This window comes from Passer domesticus, chromosome 4 (assembly GCF_036417665.1).
Source record: "Passer domesticus isolate bPasDom1 chromosome 4, bPasDom1.hap1, whole genome shotgun sequence".
NCBI classification, from domain to species: Eukaryota; Metazoa; Chordata; class Aves; order Passeriformes; family Passeridae; genus Passer; species Passer domesticus.
Window position 1 is genome coordinate 32,247,753 of NC_087477.1, and position 21,996 is coordinate 32,269,748.

General features: G+C 36.7%; 1 protein-coding gene across 12 annotated transcripts in view; it reads left to right on the forward strand.

Moving 5' to 3' along the window:
* GRID2 (glutamate ionotropic receptor delta type subunit 2) overlaps window positions 1–21,996 on the forward strand; it is an 809,145-nt gene that overhangs the window by 194,670 nt on the left and 592,479 nt on the right. The gene's annotated exons all lie outside the window — the stretch shown is intronic.

The window sequence follows — 21,996 nt, forward strand, 5'->3', positions numbered from 1 at the left end:
TCAAAGTTTAAGACAGGTGTGACTTCTTCATTACTCTTTATATAAACCACAGTTACCTAAATGAGCCCGTTTGGTACTGTTTTCAATCCCAAGTTAGTTGTCTTATCCAGAGTTGGTCTTACAACTTGCATAGGCAAGTAGGGCAATGCTAGGAATGTGCATTGGAGATGAAACCAGTGCCCTTTTGGTCTAGCTTTTCTGATTTATGATGTGGCAATGAACACCTAGTCCACTAGGTGATACTTTTAAAACATGTGTGAGAATGCTGCCTTTTTTTCCTACAGGGTATTTGAAAAGCCAAATATCAAATACCTGTTCCCAGAGCTGTCCAGTCACAGTAACGTCTCAGCTTAGTGAGACATTTTGGTTACAAGAACTCTTGACCTAAAATTCAGTTCTGTTTTCCTGCAACATGTCCTCAGAAAACTCTTTGCTCAAAACTCTTCATGCATCTGCAGTTTTATATGTGAAATTTGCAAAATAAAGAAATTTGCCAGCAGAGATCCAGTTGGATTAAGAACGGAGTTAAACTAAATTAACGTGCAGTGAGGTTGATTTTACTTGATGATACCTTGCATGTAGCATCTACTGTCTTATAAGAATGGAAAACCTGTTCTAACTGGGACTTTCAAATACCACTTTCAGAACTAAATTGTAGTTTTGCCTATATTTGCTTCAGTCTCTTGGGGTTTTTTTTGTTAACATATCTTTATCTTTTTTTCTTTTCACTACTCTGTACAGAAGAAAGTCACAATTACATGTCTATCAGGTTTTTATTAGAATGATTTTTCTGTTTAATCAATGCAATTTTGCTTTTGGTAACGATGCTGAGCTTTTGATTGCCTTTTGATAAAGCTTACTGGAAATCAGTTTGCTTCATTGCTTCCCACCAGAAGACAAGGAAATAAATGCTGTGCTAAAAATCCAAAAACGTGGCTCTCACAGTCACTGCAAGAGATCTCTGCTCTTTGGGGAGAATTTACTCTGAGTAGAGCCCCAGCTTAGAAAATAAGTGCTCCTAACTAATATATAACCAAGCTCATTGTTCTAGAGTGAAAGGGAGACTTTTGGTCTCATTTTTACCTTTTTTTGCAGCTAATTCAGCAGTGTTTAAGCAACTAGCTAATTGTAAGTGCATGAACAGCCCAATTGATTTTTAATCAAAGCCTTAGGGCAATGAGCTTGGCCTTTTATTTCTTTTGAGGAAAGGAACATTGGTGGTTGAGCAAAATAATTATATTTCTCTTCTAAGGAATCCAGAGTATTTCTATTTACTCCAGGAGAATATTGATGAGAATTATATTTGTTGCTTTGAGGCAAGAGTTGTTATCAGAGACTCATTTTTGGTGTTAGAAATGGTAACATGTTGTGGAAGTGATTCAATGAGGAATGATGGTTAATATACATGTACTTAATTCCTTTTCACCAAGCCAACTCAATACTATTGTGATATCTTTTAGCTGCTGCACTTCAGTCCCCTTTTAATGCAAGGTTTATGCCAGGTAAATATCATCTTCTGATTTCTGATGGGAATAGTGTTCACTGAGTGTCTGAAAGGATATGTTTGAGTTTTAGGTTTCATTGGTGGTTGTTTTATTGTAGGTTTGTATGTTTTGGTGGGGTATTTTTTTCCCCTTTGGGATGTGGTTATCCCTTGGATGATTCCTTGAAAAATAAGACTTCCAGGAGAGCAGGAGTAAGGAGGGTACTTGAAGTCAATAAGAACATCACATCATGTAAGGCAGTACATTTGTGTATTGGTGGAGGGGTGTGTTCTGTGCTTTGCTGCAGGCAAGCCAGTGTCAGGACAAGGCATTCAGTTATCATTTTGTGAACTATACTGTTTTGGTGATGAGTTACTGGCTGCATATAGAATGTTTTTTCTTTGTCTTTGGGGAATTGATGTATAACTAACCTTAAAGCATGGACAGAAAAGCCCATGCCAGATTATTTTTGTATATTTCAGGCAAAACTCATGTCAGTGATAATTCAAGTTTAAGAGCAACCTTAGTATTTTGCACTTAAATAATGAGGGTTATGTTATCTTCCTGCAGAATATCCACATATGTGCTCTGGGTGATTCTTGAATATAGTGTTTACTTCTGTAGTATAGCAAGCAGCTCTAGAAAAATCACTGCTGTAGCAACTAGAGCTAAATGTTCAGCTAAATGCTTTTAGAGAAAATGAACATTTCAAAATTTACTTCCTGTCTTGTCATTTCTGTGATCCTTCCTGTATCCCATAAGAAAGAAGTGGCACAGTTTGGGGTGAAATTACTCCATGTAAATGATTTGTTTTTCTTTAGAATACATGTTGTTTTACTGTTTATAGGAGATATATTGGTGTTTTAGACTGTTTATTTCCTGAGAGTGACCAATCTGTGGAGCATGTGAGAGTTAGCAGGTTATTTAAACTACTGCTTGAATTTGCTGATGATTCAGATGTTTCTGTTCTTCATACAACATTAATGATGCTTTTTGCTAAATTGCCTCTCCAAACTAAATAATGCTAGAGAAATGAGCAACTTTCTTCTCCTAATTTGATGATGCCATAGTCAAATACATTAGTCCTCAAATCAGTTCTTCAGACATTTGAAAAGGCAGCTTCATTAGCAGTACAAGGGTTATATAAATCTCACAGAAAGGATTTTATTGCTGTTCTATCTAAAGAGTTTCTTTGGGTTTATGACTTAGAGTTGCAGAATCACTCAGGTTGGAAGAGATCACAGGAGCCTGCTCAAAGCAGAGCAAGCATTAAGTTAAGATCATTGCTGTCTGGAGCTGTAAAATCTCTGAGGATGGAGATTCCACAGTCTCTCTGGATTCTGAACCTTTGTTATCCTCGTGGTGAAACCTTCCCCTTCATCCAGTTGCAACCACCTATTTATGGCAGGGTGGGTGTGTCTCAACCTTCCACTATGAATAACCTGGCTCTGTTTTCTCAACAGCCTCCCTGTAGAACTGGAGCTCTGCTGCTAAGCCCCCTGGAGCCTTCTTTTCTTCAAGGCTGAACAGTTCCTATATTCTCAAATCCTGTTTTCTCCACCCTCTGACTATCTTGGCTGCCTTCCAGTGCATTCACTTGACTTTCCCACAGTTTTTCTTGCTACAGCCCACTAGGCTATTGGCCTTCATTTATTCCAGAGTCCCATGCTGGCTCATCTTTAGCCAAGCATCCACAAGGGCCCCTCTACCCTTGTCCACAGAGCTCCTAACCAGCTGCTCCAGGCCTCGTGGTACTGGTGGAAAGGGTCAGTCCATGCAGGGCCTGATTAATACTTGTTGAATTTTGTGAGGTTCCTCATACTGTATTTATCTAGATAACAACAGTGCATTGTTTAATTGATTTGTACTTTGTGGTACAGTGTTTTTAGCGATCCATTTTCACAAAAGAAAAACACCACAATAAGGTGGACTAGAAGTCTTTAGTTATTATGCAGTTCTTTGCTTGGGGCAGGATTACAGTGCTATTGTATGATGGTGCTGAGACATACTGTACATATATTTTCTTTAAATTTCAAACAGTATTATGCATTAACTGTGAAGTATTTGGGGTTTTTTTAACAACATTAAGTGCATTAAATATTATCACTAGGAAGAGAGAGAAAAATATCTTAATTGTTAAGACATTGATTTGCAAATCAAGAGGCTTGTACTTTGTCACAGACTCCTTTATCTACCTTTAAGAAAGATTCTGCTTATATTCCTCAGTTTTATTTTTTTTCTTTCTGCTCATCAAGCTGTCAGGGCATGACATTTCTCCTGCCACCTCTAATGAACAAATAGTCAAGCTATGGCATCTTCTTGCTTTATAACTTATCTGACTGTAGAGCCTTGATTCCAGAATTGATGTTTATTAAATTGGCTTGCAGGTTGAGGCATAAGGTAACACAGAAAAATAAATAATGGCATTGACTGAGATGAAAGAACACCTTTATGCAAGTCAAGGCTATAATGAGATAAAGAAAAGCAACAGAAAAATGAGCATCTTCTTTTTCTAGTTGGCACTGTAGGACACTATTATGAAACATTTGGAACATGTAATAGTCACTGGCAATAAAAAATTCACTTTTGGTAGAACCTTGTGCTCTTTTAGGGTGAGTGCCATTTTAAATCAGGTTCTACAAATTACAGTTTTACTCTAATTTCTGCTTAACCTCAGTAATCCTTAGCATAACCAATTGTTTTTTGTGCCTTTTCAAAGAATGTTGGAGGTGCTTTTTAATAGCCATTTTGATGACTATCTCTTGAAGTGCTAGATTTTTGCACAAAACCATGTGGCCAGGTTTCCTTGCATGCTTGGAAATCTTCTGTGTTCAACCACTCTTTGCCTTCTGTTCCTCCTGTCTTTATTAGAGATAGCACAAATATGGAACAACGTACTTGTGATGGATTCTCTCTGTTGTTAGCCTTCCAGTTGCTGATCTACCTTGCAAATCACGGCCAGTGAGTCCTGTTTAGTCACTTTTTAGTGGTGGCAAAGGTTATAACAATATCCATTCAGGAATGGATCAGTTCATGCAGAATTTCATCCAGGCATTAGTCTACCTTCAACTCCTGGGTTGAGCTATTCAGCCTAGAGGTCCTCTGTGGGACAGCAGGAGGATCTTGTGAAAGGAAGATCCATCTGCATATTTGTGGCTGTTCAAACGGACCAGAGGGGGGAAAAAAAAGAGGGACTAAGTGAGGAAAACTGAACTGAGTGGATGTTTTTTAGACAGCAGGGTCTAAGTGTTCCACATAAGTGGCCATATTGTCTGGCAGGCATCAATTGCTTGCAGAACTGCTCACTGCTCATATGTAGGACTCTCTGAAGGTGGAAAAGAGTCACTTACTCAGAAAATGAGTGCAACTCTTTTTGAAAGAGAATCATATCTGTAATGGCTCTAGTGCTTGGTTTTCTTACTCTATCCTGATCTCTGATTATTTGTTCCTGTATGATCTAAAATGATTTGGGGTTTTTTTATCATTTTATAGGGTTATTTTATTTTTAAACCCACTCAGGGGTGAAGAGATGCTTTCAAAGGGACTCATAAAAGATTATGGCTTGAATCAATTTGGGGTCAGGAGTTAATTCAGAAGCCTTAGAAAGATCACAATTGCCACCGTCTACCTGTAAACCAGTGCCTCTAAATTGACTTTGGGTAGTCTTTTTCTGAGAGCTTTGAAGTGTTGAATAAGTGAGGAGGCTGTGTTGCTCACTCTCCCAACACTGTATTGATTCAGCAGTATTTCCCTATTTATACAGTGGGCAATTTCAGTTCATTATCCATAACAAGCTTATGTTTATGCTCTTCCTAGTTAGATATTTTTGTACATATTGGCATCTATAAATTAAATGCTCTATTTTTGACAGATTGGTAAATGTGTGTAATTTCTCAGCACTTTTGTCCCCTGCTCCTCTGACTCTGCAGAATTTTTTTCATTTTTTGTAAAAGCAAGTAGTCCTTTTTGTGTTGAAAAGAGAAACAAGTAGCAATACGCATTACAGTGATATACCAAGTGTAGTTGATTTCATTATGTGGGGACTTGGGAAGGGAGAAATGCTGTATCTCTGTTCCATTCAAGGTGGGAATTCCAGTTCTGGGAGGATTAAAGCTAAAAATACCAGAGCTTGATACACTCTTTTCCACATTGCATGATTCCCTGCCCCCTGTATTCCAGGGACTGTCCCCCTTATAGGATGTTTAAATTATTGTGTATACCCTTGTATGCATGTTGTATTTAATTAACCTTATGCTTTGAATCAATTTCTGGCTTGTAGAAGAATCAGCTGTTTCTGAGACAAAATGGCTGAACAGTGTCACTGTTGACAGTAAAAAAGCCCAAGAGCAGCCAAATGACTCAAAGCCAAATTTGCCTTTTAAAGTCCAACAAAGTACTTTGTGTCCAAGGTAAAACCAGCTGATGCAGTCTTCTGTTAGCACTTGCTGGTTCTCTTTAGATGGAAATAGGAGTGATTGATGAGCATAATATATTACCCTACTGAGGTGAAAAAGAGGTAGCATCTTAATTCTGCTAACATCAGTACCTTAAAATGGTATTTAGTACTTTTGTTATGTGTGGAAATATAGGGCGGATTTTACAATGTACTGTAAGAAAATGAATAGCATGCAAAAATTGAGAAGCAAAAAAGATCAGGCAAGGTTTGTAGACTATTAATCCTGTAGGCTTTGATTTTGTAAAATTACTTTTCTAAGGTCTAGTCCAGATATCTGGAAATACAGGGCTGTAAAGAACAGCTTCTCAAGTCCCTACGTTTTTTTTAATTTATTTCAAAATATCAGAGTAGTGGCTGGGTTTTGAAGGTGCCTCTGGAGGTCACCTAGTCCAGCTTTCTGCTCAGAGCAGGACCACTTGGAGCTGACTGCTCAGATTCATGTCCTGTTGTGTCTTGAGTATCACCAAGGAGACTTGAGTACTTCTCTGGGCAACCTGTCCCCAGAGATTTCAACCATCCTCACAGTGAATACGCTTTTTCTTATGTTTGAATGAGGGGTTTCATGCTTTAATTTCTGCACATTGCTCGTGCTCCATTTCTGAGCAGAGGGGAAGACTCTTAACTCCCTTGACCTTTTGGCAGTGTTGTGCATAATGAAGCTTTGCTTCAAGGGCACGATGCTGGCTCGTGTTCATCTTCTTGTCCACCAGGGCTCCCAAGTCTTTCTCCATGAATTTTTATGCATTTCATGTGCTCTTCTTGTACATCAGCCTTGCCCAAATTCGCAGTATTTGTGAATCAGGCAGAGAACAGCATTGCAGTTAAGAGGCCCACATCCAGGCAGGAACTGTGGGTACTCAGCCCTGCAGGATGTACTTGACAATTAGCATGATTGGGTCCTTAGGGAAGGTCTGGCTTACCAAACAAAAAAAAAGCCTCAATGGGCTACTGGTAGCAGTTGCTGCCTGATTTTCTTTATTATGTTCTGTTCTGAACTATTTTTTAAAATGTGATTTTATTGCATAATCCCTCTTTCAATATTGCATGTGACTTCCACCAATGTTTCTAAATTCTGCTTACAAAAGATCTGTAAGTTTCATTCTAAGAGGCTGTGTATATATTCTAAGCTGAGTATTTTACGTAAAGTGCAGTAGAATATTAAAGCTTTCAAGCATCAGTAAGAGTTTGGGGCAGTTACTACTTTGCAGAATGCACTTATTCTCAGGATCAGGTCTTGGAAAGAGATATTAACCTAAACAATTTCTTCTGCACTTTTCCTCTTAACCAAGATCTGCATAAATCTTTTGAGAAAAGTTAACTTTAACAAGATTTAATGTACAGTTTGAGTATTTTTTACTCTATCACAATAAGTTCTTTTTTAAGTCTAGTTAAATTTTGCTCTGGGTTACTCAAGCACTTCATATCACAAGGTATCAGGGAGTGACTGCAAGATCTGTGACTGTTCCTGCTCTTACCCTTGCAGAGGCAGTGTTAGGCTCTGTGAGGAGTAAGACGACACCATTTGCTCAAAGGCTACTGCTGTTTTCTTTAAACTATACTTTATTTAAAAGTTTGCATGGATTTTAGTTCTTGAATCCCAGGGATGGCACATTCCGTGTCTGAGTCCATTGAAAAAAGGGTAAGGAATCTCCTTTCTTGCAATGCTATAAATAAGCTTTCCTTCATCTTTGACTGGGTTAGTGTTATTTCTGAGACCAATTTTAGCCTTCAGCCAGAATTTGGTATGGAGTTGGGTCATCTGGCATTCATCCTTTCAGGACAGCCTTTTAATATATATGTGATGGTGACAGTGATTGTAACTGATGAAGTTGAAAATTTTGGGGAATTGGGCAATCAGATTAGATATTCTAAACTGAAATTTTGATAAAGCTTCACATACTATGCTGCCTTCCATTCTTGAGTATTCTCTCATTATAAGTGGCAAGAGGGAAGAAAGAAGAACAAATATGTTCTTATTCACATGGCATTAATTGGAATTCGAGCATTTGGTGTCATGTGCAGACATCTTGCTGAAAGTACAGGTTTACTTACTTCTGTAAATGAAAATGCTGATATGAAAGGTAACTGTAAAACTAGAACTTGATAAAAAGTTCTAGCCAAAAAAAGGGCACAGATAAAAGGTTGCTTCTGACTTGATTGTATTCTGATGGTGGGTGGTGTATTTAGTGTTTTGGTAAATTACATTTCCATTAGTGTGTTATGGAAAACACAGAACATAACACTACCTTGATCATAAATCAAGAGAAGAGTAGGATTAAATGCAAGTGTTTAAAAATTGCCATGCAACTATTTACTTTTTGGCTACTTTATGGTTTTATATTTGACTTACTACTAGATCATATTACTGTAATGGTCAGTATTAAGTGGTTGGAGAATATTGTCTGTTTGTATAAATCTGCACCTTCATTACAGGAAGAAAATCAGGTTTTTTTTCTAAAACACCTGCTATTCTTTGTGTATTTCCATTTAATTTTTATTAGTTGGATGGCTGTATCTGGGCATCTCATCCACTGAGGTTGTGCAGTTTGATTAATTTTTCAGTTTCCCATTTTACTGCATGTTTATGATGCTATTGTCACCCCCCATTATACTAGTCTGACAAATCACTCTTCCTCCTAAAGAGCCAGTCTATAGCTTTAACTTGGGCCATAAATATATACACAGCTGTGCAGATCTTAGTTTAAGCCTTCATAAAGCACAATCACAGCTGCAGAAGAGGTAAGAGATGAAATATACACATGGGGGATGGAAAAGATATTGGTGAGATTGAATACCTTATTTTCAACCCATCAGTTCTCCTTTTCAATGTTTTACCTGTTTGTCTTTTATTCCTTTAATTGATGTCTTGGAGGCATGATAACAATATAGTAAATCAATGCTTTTGTGTGGGAAGCAGTTTTTCTCCTTAGATGTAATTTTACGATTTTGTGGATCTAACAGACTGTTAAGTGTATTTAACAGACTGTTAAGTCTGAAGATAAGAAGATATGTAGGTATATTAGACGCAAGTACAAAATGAAGGTTGTTACAAATGTGCTGATGATCATAATTGTGAGAATAAAGGGAAGTGACCATGACTTGGACAGTTAAATGACAAACATAATGCAAAACACCATTTTCAATATAATCTGGGGTTTTTTTCTTTTTTTTTTTTAATGCATTATTATGCATTTTGTTTTGCTGTATTAGCTACAGATTGTTCTTCAAAGATCTCCTTGTATAGGTCATGGCAGAATGAAAGTGATGAGAGAATGAGACAAATGGAGAATGAAGGATTGAGGTGAAAATAAAGCAATGAATGTAGATTTCTGCTCAGCATCATGTTAATGCAGATGTTTATTTAGAAAGTAAATAAGACCTAAAAATGATTGCAGGTGAATAATTTTTTTGTAATACATATTAGTTATCAAATGGTCTTTAAATTATTTCAGTAACTGTTGGTGGTGTTTTTTGAATAATTCAATAAATCATTAAGTGATGATTTTAAACCTGATGGCCAAAATAAAAAAGAAACCTGTAATAATTTTAAGATAATCTTTTATGTATTTGACTTTATCTCATCTAATAATGTGCACAATAAAACCTATGAAGCATCAGTCACACCCATATTATTATAGCACATGGAGATGTGAAGTTCTGCATGTTCAGTTTTAGCAGATTGTTGGAATGTATAATTTCACAGTAATAGTCAGCTTTCAAAGTGCTACTGGTCTGTTCCTGCTGACTAACAGGCTAACAGAGTGTGTAATGATTCATGTGGGAAAGGATAAACCTACATTTTAATATGCAAGAAATTCTAATTTAAAGGAGCTTGCACAAGTTGTCAAAACCCCCACAATGAAGAGTTAACAGTTCCTACTCATCTGCAATGCAGTCTATTCTAAAGATTTCATTGAAGAAGGAAGCTACAGATGGCAAATTATGGTAACTGTGAAATAAGTTTCCTCAGGGGCACTTGGAAACCTTGTAGTTTTTGGGGTTTTTTTTCTGTGAAAGTGATGGTCAGTGTCAACAAAATGCAGTTTGGTATTTTTTTCTTTCCTTTCTCTATGATTTCCTAGGCTTGCTTATGGAATTTTTGGGGGGTATGGGCTGTTGTTGTTTGGTGGGTTTTTTTTCCAACTGCTATGTCCAATAAAATTGGATTCTTTCCTTGATAAAATTATCATTGTACAGCTGTTAATGTTTCAACAGGAAAAGATTTTTCCAATGGTTTAGTGAAGCTTCCCTGATCTAGAGCAAAAGAAAAATGGTTGTATATTAAAGACCTATATTTTTATTACATAAGATGGGTTTGGCCATTTATTCTTCCTGGAACTGGAGCACTTGTATTTCCCAACAGTTTCTTGTTTGAGCCTCTAATTTTACCTGTACAGAAATTGGGGTGTGCTAAATTAGAAGTATTGCTTCCTAGTGTAGTAGTAAGCAAACAGGATTGTGTATAGGAATAGGGTGTTCACTGAAATCTCTGAGAACTTTATTGAGACTTTAATCTATAAATCACCCTGTCTCTGTATCTAGTTGCCAGAAGGCTTTTAAGAACGATTGCTGCTGGTTTAACATGAAAAGGGATCACTGGCTTGTTCTGCTGTTCTGGAATAGGTTTTGCTGCTGTGGAGTGACTGTCGGAGTGTACAACAGCCTGCTGTAAGAACTCTTGGGGTTTGTGTAGGGCTCCTGCTTGGGGCTGCTTCTGGGTCTTAGGTGCAGCACTCCCTATTCATAGTCTAGAATATTTGACTGATCTGTTATCTATACTGCTTCTCTAATTTACTGGGTTCTTTCCCCTCTGAGCCCTTTTGAGGGCATTGTGCTGCACACACAAAGTATTTGTGTCAGAGATCTGACTGGTCCTCCTGTGCTTGATGGAGCATGGTATCTTTTCTATTGCAGGGAGGGCCTGAAGGCAACAGGACTATCTTTTTGTGATCATGCTAAATATTTCTCTTGGAGGAAAAGTAATTTTCAAATGAGATACTATCTCAAAATATTTTTGTTCAAACTGGTTTTTGTTTTCCCTTTAGAGTTATTTGATGCTGAAGCATTTCCTAATGTAGATGGAAAAAAGAAACTCTTAGATTGTGTTTGAAACTTAGATGTAGCAGGAGCCTGAATTTAAGTGGGCAAGCAGAGATTGAGAACATCAACACATAGAAATTATTATATCTTGCAGGGCATGATAATTCAGTGACAAATATGGATAGCCCAAAGTCAACAGGGTTTCATAAAAAACTTAAATGCAGCCCAAAGTCAACAGGGTTTCATAAAAAACTTAAATGCAGCCCAAAGTCAACAGGGTTTCATAAAAAACTTAAATGCAGCCCAAAGTCAACAGGGTTTCATTAAAAACTTAAATGCATGTAAATGAAGCCTTATAACTCATAAAAAGCTAAACCCAATGTTGCATCATTGGTGTTTTAAATCTCATCTCTTGTGTTGAAGTTGTGAGGTATTTACTCTGTATTAATACAGACAGACAGCTGGTAAGTATGTGGAGTATAATAGTAACTTCATAAAGAAAAAAATTATGTTCAGATTATATTTGTATAGACAATTTTGTAATGGAGAAGAAATGAAAAATCTGAAAGGGGTGAAATAATGTAATACAAATCCACATAAGTGAAACTGACAATTTAGAAATCGTCTTCAATATATATTAGCCCTTAATTTAATACTTATTTGGAAGTATGTTGCCATGAATTTCTTTGGCCACAGTTTCCAAATGAAACAAGCAATATTTTGGAGATACTAGGTGCTATTACACACTTTGAAATCTTATATTAAGTACTATAATGTTAGTTGTAATGGAAAGAATAATCGAGAGATTGCAGTAGGTTGCTTGGATTAACAATCGATTATTGTCTTCATAAGTCTTAAATTTTGGAAAATATCTATGTATTTTAGTTGTAATTTATAATATCATTACTAGGCATTTCATTTCAGTTTTCCCCTGTGAGTACATTAACTTTTTATAGGTTTTGCTATAGGTTTTTCTTGAATAATTTCAAATTTCTCACTGCTTGGAAATGCTGTGGATTTTAAAGTCAGCCAGCAAATTACTGAGAGATTCTTGTAGCTTTTTTAAATGGCCTGTCAGCAGAAAGATCCAAATATCATGGGGCACTGGATCTTTGTGCAATTCCTAGAGTAGTCATGGAGTCCAAGTTTAACATCTGACAACATTGTTTACATGAGTTCTGTGAGGCATTTTCTACAGGTGAGACTCAGATTTCGGTTTAGTGCGCTAATACTAGTTAGTGTTTGCACAGCTGGGATTGTAGTATAACCTTGTCAAAGAACAACTCTGAAGTCTGTATGAGACTGAAGTCTGACTTGTGCTTTCCTCAGATGTGCTTTAGGTATGTCTAGTATGCATTAGTATTTCAGAGAAGTTCTACAGACAATGCCAAGAGGGAAAAATTCCTTTTATTTGCATGTAGAAGATAAAACTATACATTATTTTGATATCTTAGAAGCTCCTTACTTTTTCAAATAAAATGTACAACACTGCTTATTCACGTAGAAAGCTTTCCATGTTTGCTTTAGGTATCAGCACAACGTTCGTATTTTGAAGAAGTGACTTTTGAGATGTGTGGGTAAAATTCACAAGTGCATACACTACATAGTGTATGTTAAAAGAAAATACCATTCAAGGGACTGCAGTAACAGTGGTGTGTGGTGCAAAGTGTCATTAGCAAAACTCATGTTTATTTCTTCTTGTCATTTTGCAGATTTCTATTTAACAAGTAAGCCATCATGGTAGTTCTGTCATGAGAGTAACATAGGATCATTTGGAGTTTAGGGACTCAGAGGAGTGTCTTTGCTGCTCTCTATTGTTGTGTTTTTAATATCAGCTTTATTGATACAATAGCATAAGTGGTGGATATGCTTTCCTAAAAGGTATTCTTTGCTAAAGCAGAAAATCCCTGAGCAGTGAGTAACCCTGAAGGCATTCTCAGTCTCTTCAACCATCTGTCCCTGGAGCTTAGAAAACAGCTTGAGATACTGTTGTTAACCACATGGAGGGAATTTGTCAGTGTTCATTATTTGGATTTTTTTGAGTGGTGGAAGGCCTTTTTTTTGGCCTCTGTCTATTCCTCGTCATCAGGAATAGACAGTGTTCTGTGACTTGGTTGTTGATTGTGACTGCTGTTCTGCCTGTAGAAAATTCAAGAAGCATTCACTGTTCAGTCTGTCAGCTCATCAGTTATTTCATAGGGCACACCTCAGTATTACTGATGTTTATATGAAACTACCCTTCTATAGGTATGTTAAATGAGTCTAGGAAGAGTAGCTTGTAATAATTTTCCGGTTGTTTTTTTAAGAAGGAGGTGGAATACACCTCCTTCTTAAATTAAAAAAATTAAAAAAAAAAAAATTAAAATTATTTGAAGTTTTTTTTGTGGATGGTTTCATAAAGGTGGCTTGACTTTCAAATTACAATTGAATGAGTCTTAGTATTTCTTCTCTTACATTGAGTATTTCTGATAATTAATTAAGTTTAAGAAAATCGTTTCACTTATATCTAGCTATCCTAGTCAAAACCTTTTTTTTTTTCCCTTACAGCTAAATGGCACTGAATAGAGACCTGTGAATGTTTTGAATATATCAGCAAATTTTGCTGCTGTTTAGCCAACAGCTCTAATCCATCTTCTTGTTTTAGTGCATCACCTTTGGGGTGGGACATTGGAAATTTTTCTGGTGAAGACTCGTCCCAAATTTCCCGTTGAAAACGTCCAAGGAATCTCACATTCTTTTGCTCTTGGGATGTTTGAACTCTTACAACTGTGAAAAAGAATAAAACAAACCTATAAAGGATGCTGATGAAATGAAGCAGAAGGGAGCAATAGGGGGCTCTTTCCACCTATTCTATGTGTAGGCTGAGACTGGGGTTCAACATGTGGTCCAATTTACTTTTCTGCTGCTTCTGTTGTGCCACCTTATGTTGTGGTTGGTAACAAATTAGTACATCCTGTATGGATTCAAAGATAGTCTCTTTCAGTAGTGCAAGAAGAAATTGTATTGTTGAGACATATATTTATGACCATACCTTAAATAAGTGTCCTTTTTTCACTTTGAAAATCTAGCTTGCAAATCCATTAGAATATTTCCTTTCCTCTGTCAGAAAACAAAAGTTGTGTAGAGAAGGGTACTTTGTGTTTAAGTGCTTACTTAATAACCTTGAATGCATCATACTTGGAATAAACCCAGTAAACTACTTCTGTTCCTATTAGAAGAATCAGCATTCAACATATTTTCCATGAACTTTAAGGAGATTTTAGACACCTGCAAGTTAGGGTTTTCAGCAGTGTGTTTATTGTCCTTTTTTTTTTTTTTTTTTTTTTAATATTCCTCCTTTTTCTCTCCAGTTAGTCTTGATCTGAACCTGTGCTCTCTCTTCACCTACTAGGCTGCTTTTTCTCTCCAGTGAAGGCCCTTGTTATGCTTGGAAGTCTACAGGGTGACACTTCTATTCCCATCTTTGGCACTGTATGTGTGTGGCAACAGCAGAGAGAAAATTTCCATGTTATTTTCATAGCAGGCACTTGACACTAGAACTGAATCACACTTTTAAACAGATTAGTTTCTTTTCAGAGATAATTCAAATATAAAACTGTGAATCTAGTTTTGTCAATTTTTGGTAGGGAAAAAAAAGAAATGCAATGAGTTTTGAAGCTGTATTTAGAGAAAAGGATGAAAAGGTAATTTCCTTTGATAAAACCTTTCATATTGTAATCCCAGTACATGTAGAATACCCAGCCTAAAATGAAAAAACCTCTTCTAGTAAAAATTTTAGAATTAAATCAATTGTAAATATACAGAAGAGACAGCAGTTTTACTTAGTAAAATACAGCATTCATATTGCAGTAGACAAAAACCGTCAAATATTTTCAAAATAGATTTTAATAGGAAACCTTTTACCCAGAGTCAAAACAAAGCACTGAAATGTTGGGATATTCTATGAAAAGCAGTTTTCTATCAAAGCTATTGCTGGATTCTTGCTTCAGCCTATCCACTGATTGTTAGGAATAGGAGTTCATCCTACAATAAATAGGAGGGATCAGAGAGCCACTATGCTTATTGGCCTACCCTGGTTTTAAAGGTTTTGCAGGTTATTTTATGACAACATTGATGACTTTTCTGGATACAGAAACGAGCACACACTCTCGGTGTGTGTGGTCTGAATAGCTCCTTTTACTTCTTTATGTTCTTTTAAAAGCTATCAGATCTCTCAGTTCACATTGCTCTTAAATGTATGTTGATGTGTGAATGAAGACCTTGGCTTCCTTTAATCTCCATAGTAAAAAAAAAAACAAAAAACAAAAACCCCAAAAAAACAACTCAGAGCACTCAGCTCTGTAGCTTAAAGAAATTAAGCACCGTGGAAAAGAAGTAGAATTATCTGTTGCTGAAAAACTTGAAATATGGCAGCAGCATCCAACTTCTAGTAGGCAGAAACCTGTTCATTCACACATATACTATCACAACTCTTGAAGAATTCTGCTTCTCTTAGAAAATCTATATATACAGGGTGTTTTTTAACAGCCTAAAATGTGTGGTTATGTACAATTCAAGATACTTTTTTGTGAGGTTTTAATAGCATGACCTGTTTACTTGCTCGTACTTGGCACCCAGTGAAAATGGGATGATTCACTCTTTTTAAAAAATTAAAACCAAATAAAAAATGCATTTATTTCCATCCTGTGGAGAGCAACAGAGCTATAAAGCCATGTCCATTTCATGTAAGGCAAAGGTATCAAGGAAATTGCTACTCCAGTATATGGAACTCATTGTGCATTAGCGGAGTACTTTTTGATCTAATGCCAAATCAGATTTTAAGTAACATCTCAAAGATAAAGCTTCATTAAAATAGGAGGATTAAACCATCAAAAGTTCTTCCAAATTCCATAAGCCTCTATGACACCTTGGTTAACTGGATCAAATTCATGTTAGAGGCTAGCTTTGTGCCCTTCATCCTGTAGGTATATTCAAATCACAGTCATAGTACGGAGACAGTAGGACTGTGTTTCATTCCTCTATCTCAGAAAGGATGAACACAATAGGAAAGTTACTCTTCTTGGCTTTAGCCTTCATTTATCCAAGGCTTTGAAATTGTGTTTGGACAGTGGGTTGGAGCAGGGTGGCAGAAGACAGTCAAGATTACTGTCCATGTACTTGTAGAAGGAGAGGAAAAATCCAGGCCTTCAAGTTTTGATGTTAGGGTTTGTTTGGTTTTCTAATTTTAAAAATTGAGTTTTGATTGTTACTTAGTTATTTCTCACTATTCTGGGCTGTGTTGAGACATCAGCATTATGGTATCATAAATTTGTTCTAAAAAGTTAAACTAACTGCTGTGGTTATTTACAAAATCATGATGGAGGATCTCCTATTTTACCAAGGGGCTTGTCAGTCTCACTGGGGGAAGGACAGGTTCATATTTTGTTTCTTGTGAAAATCATGTCAGTGTTATGTATGCATAACACATTACTGGGGTTTTGAAATACGGTTCTGAATGTGTGACTACAAAGGTGTAGAAGTCTTTACTTCTTCCTTTTTGGTAAAAATCTTAATTTACTTTTTTACAAACATATTTGATTTTCAGCTACTTAAATGCAACAAAATATTTTATCACTTTTTTTTTGTTTGTGAAAATTTATATTATGCAAGTGTGGAGAAAAACTGATGACCCCCAAGCTATTGTCTGTACAAATGCTTTTGAAGGTACTGCTAAAAAACTCACCAAAACCCATGAAAAAAGCAGCTGGTGAAAACCGGTATGAAAATTTTGAGTACCAGAATCTTTGCTTTCAACAGTGATGTTTGCTTTGTCACAGAATAAGGTAAAATTAAGGGTGATGTTGTGAACAGAGGGCATGTCCTTGTGGTCTGCCTGCTGATTTTGACAGAAATGCTAGGAGAAGTGCAATACTGCATTTTTCTGCACTGAGGGGTGCTTCTTACTCTGTTTCACTGCTGATGAAGCCACTGGAAACTGCAGAAGAGACTTCTCCAAACTTAGGTTTCTAGTACCTGAGATAGCTAGGAATGCATGTGATGATACACACATTATTGGAGTATTTTAGCAGTTTTGTACAGGCATTTTTCCAGCTGTGTGTCCAGGGATACTGGCTTATGTGTGTGTGCAGTCTTTCATCTGTGGATATCTCAGTGATGTTTATGCTTGCAGCATGAGTACAAGACTGTTCAAGTGTTGCACGTTATCTGCATTTGAAAAGGGGCCAAAGTACCAAGAAGTGATATGAGTGCTGAAGAAATATTACAGGAGATAGATATATAGAGAGAGTTAGGGTCAGTAATATTATCTAATATCTGTCAGACCTTTTGGGGTTTATGGCATCTCAATAGAACTGAAAGTAGGTGGGCAAAGAGAGAAAGACATCAACCCAGATGCTATCTAGCTGTATAAAAGAATGGTATTTATGAGCCATCTCTATTAGTAAGTGGACTATAATAAAATGCTATTTAAAAGAGGCTAATCTTATTATTAAAATTATTAAAAGCTCTCTCTTTAAGCTGTTGACTGTTTCATTTATGTGTGGGCAGAGAGATTTCCTCTTTCTTTAGCTGAAAGTAATGCAGGACCCTTGTGGTGGTGGTGTTTGGTTGGTTTGGGATGTTTTTCTTTGAAATTTTTGCTTAGGTCAGAAAAACCTGCATAAATACATTACTCGGAATGGCTTCTAAAATTATCTTGGTTTAACCTTGCAGGAGAGCAGTTTGCCTTTGCAATGCAAACTCTCTTCTTTTTCTCCTGTCTGCAACTCTTCCCTCTTTCATGATCCAAAATGAATGCCACTGAAACTGTAATGACTGACCACCATTCCTCAATGGAGGATCCAGTAGTGTTTTGGTTTTAAATAGGAATTGAAATATAAACTTCTGAAGACTCGCTTCTATTTCTTTATATTATTGTTTTTTATTTTTAAAAGTATCTCAAATTATAAATGCAATCAGTGAAATAATGAACTGTAATCTGTGAGAAATAAGGATTGAATAAACCCAGCTGCATAGCAAAAGAAAAAAGTAGGGTTCTGTGAGAAAGTGGTGTAGCAAGGGATCTTTTCCTGCTGAAAAAATGAACAATGTAATAGAGAGCCAGGTAGAACATAAAAAGATAAGCTGCCAAGATCTGAAATAAAAAGGTGATAATTCTAATGTAGTTTGGACAGAACTTCAAGTTTGACAAATGCTTTAATAGTTTGCAGATGTGCAGAGATTATGGGGATTTAAAAAGCAAGATGAGCTGGTATAAAATCAAAGAAAAAGATCCTGGCAAAATACAAAGTGACAAAATACTATGTTTAAGGAATATGAAATTAATTGTTGTCTTTGTATATATTAAAAGATACAGCCCAATAGCAAATGTCATTTGGGAAAGAAATATCTGTATGTATTACATTAGAGGTCGATTGGGGAAGCTATGACTTAACTGTGTTAAGGGAAAAGCAGATGCATGGAGACATTTTTTTGCTGCTTCAAGTGACAAGGTCTTGGTCAATTGTAGTGTCCCTTTTACTCAAGGAAATGGTACCGGGGCTACTTAGAGCAAAGTAAGTATGTGAAATATTTAAGAGAAAAACACAAGATATGTGAAAAAGGTCAAGATATTAATAACTGTTTTTAGAGATAGATAATATGAAGTGTTGTCCTTGACTAAGGGTGAAACCAGGAGATAGGGAAATGTTTTGGGGCAATAGTAGATCTTATATTTTCTTCTAGAGTTTTGAGTTTTGGTTAAATCTCATGAAATCTGAGAGACCTATGAAATGTTAGTCATTGCAGAAGTCAGCATACACTTCCTCTTCAGCCTCAAATTTGCATGTATTCTTCCCTGTTCCTTTTTTTTCTGGAAGGTACTTAGAGCCTAAACTCACCCAAGAAGAATTCGCACATTCATTCTCAATGGAGAATGTGAGTGTGCATGCACATGCATGTGTTGTGTTTGGTGAGATATTGGTTGTAAATACATGTGGGTGTTGTGTGTGTAGGTATTCCATAGTTTTTTGTGGTATTTTTTCTTTTTTTTTTTAACTCAGTCTGATTGAGGGAAACTTAACACCTTCATTTGAAATATGGAAGCCTCTGTAAAAAATGCCACCCCTTCTAAAATCCCTCTATATCTCTGTGGGACCACAAAAAGTGATAGGCCAAAAGGACTTTGCAATTCATATATAACTCTGGTGGTGTAGCAGCACTATTTGGTCATCTCTGCCCAAAGCTTCTCTTTCCATTTTAGGGTCAGCTGTTGTCACCTTGCTTCTAACAATGCTTATGGTGTTGGTTTTTCCACTAAAACTATCTCTCACTTTAAGGGGGCTGGGGGTGTTAAAAGGGATTCCTGGTCAGGCATATGGGGTCACTGTGTCTTAGGTTTGCATCAGTCTTCGCAGCAATCCTCAGACTGCATTATGAAAGTGGACTTAGCAAACAAGCTCATGTGGTCCTTTCTGCCAGCTGAGTTTCCTGAGGTACCATTGAGCTATTTTTGAGCAAAAGTTATCCAGAAAAAAATCATTTCATGTATCCAGTATATATTTTTTTATATTACACATTGAGTTCTAAACCTCATTGTCATGCCGTCTGTCAGAATTCTTTGCAATATTGGGCTGAAAGAATAAGCTTTTTCAGTAGGTAATGGAAACTCAGTTCTTTCACACAGGAAATAGAGTTGAATGTAAGTTGGAAAACAACTGGAAAATTTTTCTCCTAGTACCAAATGTCCTGACTATACACATTGAAGTTCTCACTGTTTCAATCTGCTATAGTTCTGAGAGAAGGCAACTTCTGGGGTGTCTGAAAGAGACTTAAGAATATAATTATGCTCTTTTATTGCAAAGGATACCTTTAAGCGCAGTATTTTTATGTGGTTAAAAATGCTTTATTGTGGAGCACAAGACTTCACCTATCTCCCCAGAATACTTATTTCTAGTACTGTAACAAGAATAACTGGCCTCAGCATCAGTTCAACCTAACAAGGAGACAATCTGTGATTGTTTTTGATGTGCATATAAAATAAAAACCAAACAACAAAAAGCTTGGTTACATTTTCTGAGAATTGTTTTGGTGAGAAGAAATTGTAGATGAAAGTAGATATCTCTGATAATATCCCAGTTAAGTAGAACAGATGTGTCAAGTCCAATTTCTCCATGTATTAGTGAAGTTGCCTCTGATCATTAATGAAATAATTGGTTAAAATCTCTCCTGTGAGGAAGGCTGAGAGAATTGGGTGTGTTCAGAGTGAAGAAGAGAAGGCTTTGGGAAGACCTTCCAGCAGTCTTCCAGTCCTTGAAGGGGATCTATAAGAAAGATGGGGACCAACATTTTAGCTGGGCCTGCTGTGATGGAGCATGTAGTAATGGCTTTAAACAGAGGTAATTTAGGTTGGATATAAGAAAAGATTTTTACAATGAGGGTAGTAAAACACGGGAGCAGATTGCTCAGGGAGGAGGTGAATGCCTCATGCCTGGAACCAATCAAGTTCAAGTTGTATAGGACTCTGAGCAACCTGATCTAATTGAAGATTTCCCTGCTCTTTGCAGGATGATTGGACCAGTTAGCCTTTAAAGGTCCCTTCTAACCCAAACCATTCTATGAAATCAAATCAAGGGGAAATTCTTTGCTATTATCAGCCAGTGTTTTCCAGCAAATCTTTGTCTTTACATATGCCAACAATCTCCTACAGACTTTTTCCTAATTTTTTCTGTTGCTTCTTCATGTTATTTTCCTTTTGTTATCTTCAGAGATCCCTTTCTTTCTCATATGTGTTCACCTAAACTTCATGCTTTAGATCGCTGGGCAGTTCCACATTTGTCTAAAGTTGTCTTGCTCTGCAGAGTTGTTAGATGTGTTAGAGTCTGAGTAGTTTGAGCTCTACACAGTTCTGCATTTCTTCCCACTGAGGATATTCTATTCTAAGTCAGGTGAAAATTACACTTATGATACACATTATTAGGTTTTGGTTCTCTGAACTCTTTCAGTCCTTATTTGTGCTGGATATCTTTCTAGTTACACTACTTGGGTTATGCCACAGCACCTGTGCAACTTCATAACTTCAGTTAAGGAATTAGAAATATTTATGATAATAGAGAGCAGCATCTCTGCATGTTCTTTCTTTCATTCACTGACTTGAATTCTACTCTAGTTGAAAGGGGAGCATGATGTTAATACACAAAGCTTGAATATCAATGGGTTGCTCCATCTGCACAATGTTCACTTAGGTGTGGTGAGAAATGAGTCATTCATACAAATATGTAATTGTCCCACAAAGGTGGTGGTGCACAGTTATGCTTGCCTGCTTCTCTCACCTTAAATGGTGAATTTCCTGGGGAAAAAAAACCCAAACCATTTTGTTAATTTGATGGCTATATTTACCAACCAACTGTTGTCAGTTTTTATGGAGCTGTTTGCAGTGAAGGATTAGGCTATTGTGCTTATGGTTTGTCAGGTACTTAAAACAATGATGGCCACATGCAGTGAGGTGTGTAAGGGATTCATGTTAGCAACAAAAGCAGCAAAACAGAGAATGAGGAGTTTCGTGTTTGTTCTTTTTACGTAACATTAGTTTTGGCCGTGGACATCTACTCGGGATTCCCTGCAGCTGCAGTGCTCTCTGAGTAATAAATAAAAGCAGTGTGAGAAAAATTGTCTTCTTTCTCTCCACCTGGCTATTCCTATTCTATGTGTTTGTTTTGCTGCAGAAACAATGATTTTTGTCAGAAGAGACTGAAATGGTTTGGGATTTTAAACTTCTTAGCTCTCTTTTATATTCTTGTTTGGTTATCCTGTGTTATGACCCTGGTCTGTGGCAGGAACTGTTACAGTTTATGTTGGTAGAGTTCACCCTTGATACTGACTTGGTCTAAAGGACACTGAAAAATAAATGTTGAGTCAGAATTTTCATTCCTCCACCCCTCTACCACCAGCCATTTCTCAGGCAAAGGCTGAGTGACCTGTATATGGTGGGTGTTGTGTTTTTTGGTTTGTTTTTTTTTTTAAATCTGTGTTCTAGAGCAT